General features: G+C 39.1%; 1 long non-coding RNA gene across 1 annotated transcript in view; it reads right to left on the bottom strand.

Annotated features, from left to right (window-relative positions):
* The window catches only part of LOC306855355, a 1,003,769-nt gene that overhangs the window by 872,740 nt on the left and 120,305 nt on the right, over positions 1 to 10,724 (bottom strand). The window lies entirely within an intron of this gene.

Here is a 10,724-nt window from a genome sequence, read left to right as displayed (position 1 = left end):
GTGTATTAGATCAGAAGTGAAGAAAACCCAAAAGCTTACAGCACCTGGTATTCCCAGGCTGTCTCCCATCCAAGTACTAACCAGGCCCGACCCTGCTTAGCTTCCGAGATCAGGCGCACCCAGGGTGGTATGGCCGTAAGCGAGGGTTGCTGCCAAGAGTGGGCTTTTTAAAGATCAGCCACCATAAAGTATTAGTACTTGGATGGGAGACTGCCTGGGAATACCCGGTGCTGTAAGCTTTTGGGTTTTCTTCACTTCTGATCTAATACTTTATGGTGGCTGATCTTTAAAAAGCCCACTCTTGGCAGCAACCCTCGCCTACGGCCATACCACCCTGGGTGCGCCTGATCTCGTCTGATCTCGGAAGCTAAGCAGGGTCAGGCCTGGTTAGTACTTGGATGGGAGACCGCCTGGGAATACCAGGTGCTGTAAGCTTTTGGGTTTTCTTCACTTCTGATCTAATACACTGTCCTTTATGAAGGCTGAGATGGTGGCTGATCTTTAAAAAGCCCACTCTTGGCAGCAACCCTCGCTTACGGCCATACCACCCTGAGGGCGCTAGAGAGCTACACAGGAAGTGAGTTGGCAGTAGTGGATGGGAGTAGGCTCACCTTTTGTTGTAAATTTTGTTTTGTTTAAATTTTTTTTTTTTGTTTGTTTAGTTTTTGTTTGGTGTTTTGTGAAGTTTAAACACTTCCCAGCAGCCTAGGCTGTCTGGGAGGGATTCTCTTTTGGAGTTTTTTTGGACGGATTATACAGAAATAAACATGGAAATGGCGGGAGAGAGACGTAAGGACTTTGATCAGGAAAACACAACGGGACAACGGTTTGGATACAATGAGACAAAGAAAAGGATTATTTATTCAAAGGAAGCAACTGTAATTGTGGATCTGGCAGAGGTGAGAGATGGAGTTGTGCAGGATATTATCAAAGAAGTAAATAAGAAAATTGGAGGAGGAAAGGTTTTGGCGATAAGACCAAGACAAGGCAAAGAATATGAGATCACATTAATAAATGAAGAAGAGTGTGACAAGCTGGAGGATGGAATGATGATCAAGCAACAATTTTGTGAGTTAAGAAAGCTGCAATCAAGAGAGTATGTCGTTTCTTTTATGCATTTGCCTGCGTACATGGACGACCGGGATATACTGGATAAATTGGAGGCATGGGGTGTAACTCCCTCATCCAGCATTAAGAGGAGAACATATCCGGGTACTGAAATAGCAGATGGTACGAGATATGTAAAGGTTAAGTTTCCAAAGGAAGTTATATCTCTACCATATAGCAGCAAGTTTGAGACGGCTGAGGGCATGCAGTACTTTAGGATTATACATGATCGGCAGGTGAAAACCTGTAGATTGTGTATGGATCCAGGACATGTACTTAAAGATTGCCCGGAGTTTAAGTGTTACCAATGCGAAGAGCAGGGGCACTTTGCAAGAAGCTGCAATGCGGTGAAGTGCCCGGAATGTAGAAAACTGTTGGTGAGGTGCGAATGCTGGATGGGGGAGGGAGAAAAAAATAGTAGTGAACAAGAAACAGATGTGGTTGTTAATGTGAGTGGGCAAAAGCAGAGGGAAACTGATATGGACAATGTTTTAAATGAGGAGATGGAAGATGGTGGACTGGGAGAGGAAGAACATCAGGTGGATACAGGAGAAATGGAGAAAGAACTAGATGGAGAAATAACCACATTGCAAGGGACTGTGCAAAGGACTTTGGACATGAGCAAAGAACAGGAGGAACAAAAAAACAATGAGGAAGGTTGTCAGGAGGGGAGAATGGAGAGAAAAGGAGAAGAGAAACGTGGTGGACTGGGAGAGGACAATGGAGAGGAAGTACATCAGATGGTTACAGGAGAAAAGGAGAAAGAACTAGATGGAGAAATAACATTGCAAGCGACTGTGCAAAGGACTTTGGACATGAGCAAAGAACAGGAGGAACAAAAAAACAACGAGGAGGGGAGAATGGAGAGAAAAGGAGAAGGGAAACACAGGAAAGAAAGAGAAGGAATACAACGAAGAAGAAGAACTTTAAAGGTAACACCCAATATAGATAATGCAAAGAAAAGAACTTTAAGGCAAGAAATATTAAAAGACAAGGGGGGTTGTGAGAATAGATTTGATTTGCTGAGAGATATGGAGGAGGACTGAAAAAAAAAGAAATGAGATTTAATTATCTATTCTCTGTTTTTATGTGTTTAAGAGTTGTTTCATTTAATGCACGAGGTTTAATGGATGTGGAGAAATTTGAAAAAATGAAGGAAATATGTAGAGGGGTGGATGTTTTTGTATTACAAGAAACTAATTGGAAAAATGATTGTGTTAAAAGGTTTGAAAATTTATGGGATGGGAATATACATTGTAATAATAGTACAGAGAAAACTGGGAAAGGAGTTGCTATTTTAATAAGAATAGATGTGTGTGAAAAAGAAAGCGTGGTGTTTAATGATGGAGTGGGGAAGTGTTTAGCTGTGGAAATAGAAAAAGGAGATGAGAGATGTACAGTATATAATATACATGCGCCAAATGAAGAAAAGGAAAAGGTGGAATTTTTTAAAACAATATCTGACAATGTAAGAATATGGGAAAGGGTGATTTTAATGGGGGATTTTAATACTGTTTTTACAGAATTAGATTTAGCAAGTAATATGGCTTTTAAGACTGATAAGGGAAGGGAGGAGTTGAATAAAATGATGGGGGAGTTTAAATTGATTGATGTGTGGAGAGAAAGAAATAGAACAAGTAGGCAATTTTCAAGAAGACAATTTGTTTTAAAACAATTGAAACAAAGTAGGATTGATTATGTTTTATGTACAGGGGAAATGCAAGGGAATATTAGTAATGTTTATTATAAACGAGCTGGATTTAGTGATCATTCATTCTTATTTTTGACATTAGATTTTACAAGTGTGGAAAGGGGAGGAGGAGTGTGGGTTTTAAATGCAAAGGTTTTAAAGAGTAATGTTTATCAGGAGAGTATTAAAGGAATTGTGGAAGAATGTAAAATGTATAGAATGTATAGGGAAGAGAAAAGAGTATGGTGGGATAGTGTGAAGTGGGAGATAAAGAAATGTTCAATAGAATACAGTAAAAATGTCAGAAAAGTAGAAAGACAGAAGGAAATGGAATTAACAAAACAGTTGAACAATGAGTTAAGAAAAGCGGCAGAAAGTAATGGAAAAAAAGAAATTGAAAAAATAATAATGCTACAAGACCAATTAAAGATAATAGAAGAGGAAAAGTGTAAAGGTGCAAGTATAAGAAGTAAAGCAAAATATGCAGTAGAGGGAGAAAGATGCACCAGTTTTTTCTTTAATTTAGAAAAAAATAGGCAAAAGGCTGATCTATTGAAAGAAGTCTTGAATCAAAAAGGGGAAATAGAAACAGGAACTGAAGGAATTTTAAAATTAGTAAAGCAATACTACATGGACATGTTTAAGGGACAAGGTATAGGAAAAAAGGATGAGGAGTTTTTGATAAAACAAATTAAATCAAAGTTAACAGGAGAGGACATGTCTTTTTGTGATGAAGATATTAAGGAAGAAGAAATAGATGTAGCAATTCAACAGTTAAAACCAGGCAAGAGCCCAGGTGTGGATGGTTTGATTAATGAATTTTATAAAACATTTAGAGAAATTTTAGTGCCAATTTTAAAAGAAGTTTTTGAAGATATTTTCAAGAAAGAGGTCTTGAGTGACAAAATGAAAATAGGCATGATAAAAATGATTTATAAAAGAAGGGGTAATCCAAAAGATCTTAAATTTTAGACCTATATCAATGTTGAATACAGATTTTAAAATATTAGCAAAAGTTTTAGCAAACCGATTAAAAATGGTTTTACCAAAAATCATAAAAACGACACAGGCATATGGGGTGCAAGGAAGGGATATAACAGATGTGGTTAAAAGTATAAGGGACACAATTTATTATATGAAGGAGAAGGGAAAGGGGGGATTTTTAATAAGTCTGGATTTAGAGAAGGCATTTGACAGGGTAGAGCATGAGTTTTTATTTGATGTTCTTAAGGCTTTTGGGTTTGGGGAAAATTTTAGAAAATGGATTAGGATTTTTTACACAGATGTGTTAACATGCATAAAATGTAATGGGTTTTTAACGGATTGTTTTCAACCAACAAGGTCGATCAGGCAAGGATGCCCACTGTCTGCCTTACTTTACTCTCTGGTAGCCGAGCCACTTGGTTTGGCTATTAAGGCAGACGGAGAAATCAAAGGAATACAAATAAAGGACAACTGCAAAAGAGAAGCAGTGTATCAGTATGCAGATGATACCACCTTGATGGTAGAAGACATCCAAAGTATAGATAGGGCAATGGGGATTTTAGAAAGATATTGTAAAGGGTCGGGAGCTAAAGTAAATGTGGGCAAAAGTCTGTGCATGAGGATTGGGAGAGCAGAGGAAATACCGCAGCACATACAACTCAAGGAGGAAACGCAGCATATCAAAATTTTGGGGGTGTGGGTGGGTATGGATTCTAATAAGGCAGACATTTTGAATTGGGAAGGTGTTTTAAATGGAATGGGGAAAAGGCTGAGATTTTGGCAAGCCAGAGATCTGACGCTAAAGGGGAAAGTTTTAATTATAAATTCTTTAATGCTGTCGAAAGTCTGGTATGTGTTGGGAGTAACCCCATTGCCCCAAGTGTACTACAAAAGAATGAAAGAATTGGTTTTAAAGTTTTTATGGGGAAATGGAAGGGCTAAGATTGCATACAATACATTACTTGGAGACATAAAGGAGGGAGGACTGGGACTTTTAGATCCATTTTTAAGAATGAGAACACTGAGAATTAAAACAGTTCAAAAGTTTCTAGAGGGAAACAGTGATGTAATTTGGAAAAGTGTCATGAAATATTACCTGAAGAAATGGAATATGGGATGTAATGTTTTATGGATGATCTTTAAAAAGCCCACTCTTGGCAGCAGCCCTCGCTTACGGCCATACCACCCTGGGTGTGCCCGATCTCGTCTGATCTCGGAAGCTAAGCAGGTTCGGGCCTGGTTAGTACTTGGATGGGAGACCGCCTGGGAATACCAGGTGCTGTAAGCTTTTGGGGTTTCTTCACTACTGATCTAATACTTTATGGTGGCTGATCTTTAAAAAGCCCACTCTTGGCAGCAACCCTCGCTTACGGCCATACCACCCTGGGTGCGCCCGATCTCGTCTGATCTCGGAAGCTAAGCAGGGTCGGGCCTGGTTAGTATTTGGTTGGAAAACCGCCTGGGAATACCAGGTGCTGTAAGCTTTTGGGGTTTCTTCACTACTGATCTAATACTTTATGGTGGCTGATCTTTAAAAAGCCCACTCTTGGCAGCAGTCCTCGCTTACGGCCATACCACCCTGGGTGCGCCCGATCTCGTCTGATCTCGGAAGCTAAGCAGGGTCGGGCCTGGTTAGTACTTGGATGGGAGACCGCCTGGGAATACCAGGTGCTGTAAGCTTTTGGGGTTTCTTCACTTCTGATCTAATACTTTATGGTGGCTGATCTTTAAAAAGCCCACTCTTGGCAGCAACCCTCGCTTACGGCCATATCACCCTGGGTGCGCCTGATCTCGTCTGATCTCGGAAGCTAAGCAGGGTCGGGCCTGGTTAGTACTTGGATGGGAGACCGCCTGGGAATACCAGGTGCTGTAAGCTTTTGGGTTTTCTTCACTACTGATCTAATACACTGGCCTTTATGGTGGCTGATCTTTAAAAAGCCCACTCTTGGCAGCAGCCCTCGCTTATGGCCATACCACCCTGGGTGCGCTAGAGGGAGCTTGTGAGCTACAGGAAGTGAGTTGGCTATAGTGGGGTGAAGAAGGTTCACCCAAACGTTTGTTATATTTATTTTTATTTGGATTAAATAAGTGTTTGTTTTTTTGAGTTCTTTTTTGTTATTTTGTTACTTGTCCTCCCAACAGCCTTGCTGTTTGGGAGGGATCGTCTCAGTTTTTTTGTTTTGTTTTGGTTTTTTTTGTGTTTGAGAAATGGACGGAATAACGGCAACAGACATGGATTTGGCCAGAGGAACACGTCGGCAAACGGAAACCGAACTGGAAAAAAGGCAAAGAGAAAAGGATGGACCTGAAAAGAGACACAAAAGATTTTACAGCAAAGAAGCAACGGTGGTAATTGATTTGGTGGAGGTGCAAGAAGGGAAAGCAGAGGACATAATACAAGCATTGAAAGACAAGTTGGACGTGACAAGCATACTAGCGGTAAGACCCAAAATGATGAAAGAATATGAAATTACATTCGAAAAGGAAGAAGATATTGATAAGCTGGATGAAGGATTGATGATTAAAGGAAAGATGTGTGAAATTAAAAAGTTAAGTAACAAAGAATTTGTTGTCTCTTTCATGCATCTGCCCGCATACCTGGACGACGGAGAGATCTTACAGAAGCTGGAGGGATGGGGGGTAACTCCCATCTCTCAGATAAGGCGGAGAGTGTACAACAGCACACACATTGAGGATGGAACAAGGTTTCTGAAGGTGCGATTCCCGAAAGAAGTGGCCTCCTTACCATACAGCACTAGAATTGAGACGGGAGAAGGTTCTCAATACTTCAGGGTGATACATAGCCAGCAGGTGAGAACCTGCAGGTTGTGCATGAGCCCCGAGCATATGATGAAGGACTGCCCAGATTTTAAATGCTTTAAATGTGAGGAAACGGGCCACTTCGCGAGGGACTGCAAGGTGGTGAGGTGTCTGGACTGTATGCGTGCACTGGACAAGTGTGAATACAAAGACAATGAAAATATTAACAAAGGAGACACTACGGAAATAACCAACAAAAGAAGAAGAAAAGACAAGGTAATACCAAATTTAGAGAAAGCTAGAAGTAAAGTGTGGAAAAAAAATCCAGAGGAGAAACAAGACCGTGGAAGAGATGTAAAGGAAGGGGAGGAAAATAGGCAAACAAAATGTTGATGCAAAATGTTTTATTTTTTTATCTAATGGTGTTGAAAATTGTGACTTTTAATGCAAGAGGATTAATGAATGGTGTGAAATTTGAAAAAGTTAAGGAACTGTGCAGAGATGAAGATGTGATTTTATTGCAAGAGACAAACTGGAAAGAAAATGCAATGGAGGATTTTAAAAGAAGATGGGAAGGGGATTTTTTTAATAATAATGGAGAGGGGAAAATAGGAGGAGGAGTTGCGGTGTTAGTAAGAAAAGACAGAGGTATCAAGGCAAAACTAATGTATAATGACACAAAAGGGAAATGCATGGCTGTAGAAATTAAGATGGAAGAGGATGATTTTATTTTAGTGAACGTGCATGCGCCCAATGAAGAACAAGAAAAGAAAAGGTATTTTAATGTTTTAGCTAACGTAATTGAAAAATGGAGGAAGGTAGTGATTGCAGGGGATTTTAACACTGTTCATAGTAAAATGGATATGGCAAACGGGATGGTTTTTAAATCAGATGGGGGGAGAAAAGTACTAAGGTCGTTGATGGGAGAAAAAAATATGATCGATGTGTGGAGGGAAAGAAATGGGAAAAAGAAAGAATTTACAAGAAGACAGTTGGTTGGGAATTTTATGTGCCAAACCAGAATAGACTATTTTTTAAGTACCAGAAATTTGGAATGTTTTATTGAGGGAATATTTTATAATGAAACGACCCTAAGCGATCACAAAATGGTTTTAATGAAGATGGATTTTAAAAGAGACACGAAGGGACCTGGGGTATGGATTTTAAACGCTGAAGTTTTAAAGAATGAAAGTTTTAAAAAAGAGATAGAAAATATATTAGATGAAAGAAAAGAAGATCCAATGTACAACGAAGACAAAAGACAATGGTGGGAAAACGTAAAATATGACATAAAGAAATGAAGAGTTTGGTTCCAAAACGCTATAAATCCATTTGGATTAATTTGAGTAAAACTGTGTTTTCTGTACCAAGAAAGTGGCAAGATGAAAACCACTATTTTCTGTTTCAAACTTTCGCATAGCATCTTTAGGTTATAATAACATTAAAAATTAAAATCCAGATTTTGATTTTCAAAGATTTATTATAAAAAAGTATTATTTTTTTCCCAAAATGCAATAAATCCATAACACGTTTTTTTTCCAAAATGCAATAAATCCATTGAATCAAGATAAAAGTTATTTTTCATATTGAAACTGTTGAAAATACACAACAAAGTAAGTTGATCCACATATGACAGCCTCTGAACTTGGTCAATACTAATCTTATATATAGGCACTTGACTAAAAATACATTCAATCATCTCTCCCAAAATGAATTCAACGGGTTATAAATTAATTACAACAATAAAATAAAATTTCATTATGAACAAGAACATGAACAACATTGTCACATTAGACCACAGAAATTCCAAAATGGCATTTCCATTAAATTCAACTTGAAAAAGTCCATTCATGTTTGCCACATTACATTCATTCAGTTGACTAGTGCTATATGCTGTATTAACAAAAACTTTAATGCCATTAATAAAACACTTACTTTGTCATATTAAGAACACTGTAAAGAAGAAAGATTCACATATTATAGTATAAATTTTATATCACTTGTAGGCCTAAAAGATTTTTTTAAAGATTTTAGTTAACCCATAGCCCTGTTGAGCAAGGTCAGCACGAGTTATTGGTAGGTAAAGGACAAGCTATCAATAGCTCACAGTGACCTTTCTCAACAGGGCTATGGGTTGAATAATGCCCGAGTTATGCTTCAAGTTTTAAACAATGAATCAAAATCACATTCATTTTTAACACTGAATTTGTTGTCTTGTGCATACTATAAATTAGGGCTGTGCAATTAATCGAATTCGATTCTCATGCGCATTTTGTCATTAAGGCCGGTTCCGTGATTGGCGGTAAATCTCCATCACCTGTTTTCAAACTGAACGGCAGTTAATACACAGAGCCGTAGTTCACTGACAAGTTAGGCAATTTCACATTCATAATCGAATTCGATTTATCTGCGATTATGAACGCGATATCGCGTAGCTTGTCTGTGTTCTGTGTATTAACTGCTGCTGCGTTTGAAAACAGGTGATGGAGATTTACCGCCAATCACGGAACCGGCCTTAATGACAAAATGCGCATGAGAATCGAATTTGATTAATTGCACAGCCCTACTATAAATCCACTGCATTAATATAATATCTTTGTAAAACTGTGCAAAATAGAACTGTAAAGAAGATTGAAAACTGATTTGCACATGACACCTCTTGTATTAGACTACAGAAAATTACATTCATATTTAAGACATCTTTGTTGTATTGAGTTGATTGTCTTGTGCATACTATAAATCCATTGCATTAATATAACAATATTTCTTTGTAAAAACATTCAACAACTTATCATTCATTAAGAAATCAGTGAATGGTCACTCTCAAAAGGCTGACACAATGGGCAGCTACTCTTCATGACTGTCAAAGTCAACATCGTTTGTCTGTGACTGAGAGAGTGCATTATCATAGAAGGCATGCACATTGGCACTCACACCAATTTCAGAGAGCAAGTTCAGCACATCCTTCCTTTTTGCATCTTTCACTGAGCTTTCATTGGGAAGCTGACTTGGCTTGAAGTTTGCCCACTTCTTTCCTCTCTTCAGTATTGAGTGATAGCAGTATTCACTGTTATACACAGCCTTGAATCCCAGTTTGTCGTTCCTCAATTCCAGCATTCTTGCATCACTTAGCTTAAATGACTTCTGTGTCTTTACAAAAACCTGTGTTTCCGCCTTGAAATCATAAGCCTTCCAGTGTTGCCCGTAGATGTGAACATTTCCATGGTTGCGCAAAATTTCGTAATATTCCTCCGGCATAAGAATGGTATCCTTCTTTCGAACCTGTTGCTCAATCCTTCCAAATACACGGTCCACGGGCAGAAAACTGCCCCCTTATAGGAAACGCATACTCGGCACTAATCCTAGGAAATGCCTCCTTCATCAATGCAAACAGCATGGACAGAAGATTGATGTTTTTATTTTGACCGAAACAAGAATCGCTGAACAATCGCAGCCTTTGAGTGTGGTGAACAACACCACTCAACTGTTGACGTAAACAGTGGTCCAGAGCTGAAGCAGTCATGTTGCTACCTTTTCTATTCTCATGCTCCATCCATGTGTACAGATGAACATCATCTACTGCTTGCTTACTGCCCTGTCCATGGTGAATAACAACACCAAAGACATACAAATGCAGCTGTCTGGAATAGTATGCCTGACCAATGGGGGTTCTAGGGAGTGTCAAATTCTGCATCATGTCAAAGCAAAGTGTCACTGAATCATGATCTACCTTCCCCAGCAAATCATAGAACACCCGTGCTCGATCCAGAAGAGGATTGGGAGAATGTCATATGGTCAGATGAAACCAAAATAGAACTTTTTGGTAAAAACTCAACTCGTCGTGTTTGGAGGAGAAAGAATGCTGAGTTGCATCCAAAGAACACCATACCTACTGTGAAGCATGGGGGTGGAAACATCATGCTTTGGGGCTGTTCTTCTGCAAAGGGACCAGGACGACTAATCCGTGTAAAGGAAAGAATGAATGGGGCCATGTATCGTGAGATTTTGAGTGAAAACCTCCTTCCATCAGCAAGGGCATTGAAGATGAAATGTGGCTGGGTCTTTCAGCATGACAATGATCCCAAACACACCGCCCGGGCAACGAAGGAGTGGCTTCGTAAGAAGCATTTCAAGGTCCTGGAGTGGCCTAGCCAGTCTCCAGATCTCAACCCCATAGAAAATC

The sequence above is a fragment of the Barbus barbus genome (assembly GCF_936440315.1).
Source record: "Barbus barbus genome assembly, chromosome: 3".
NCBI lineage: Eukaryota > Metazoa > Chordata > Actinopteri > Cypriniformes > Cyprinidae > Barbus > Barbus barbus.
Note: the sequence above shows the minus strand (reverse complement) of the source record. Positions and strands in the feature narration are given on the sequence as shown.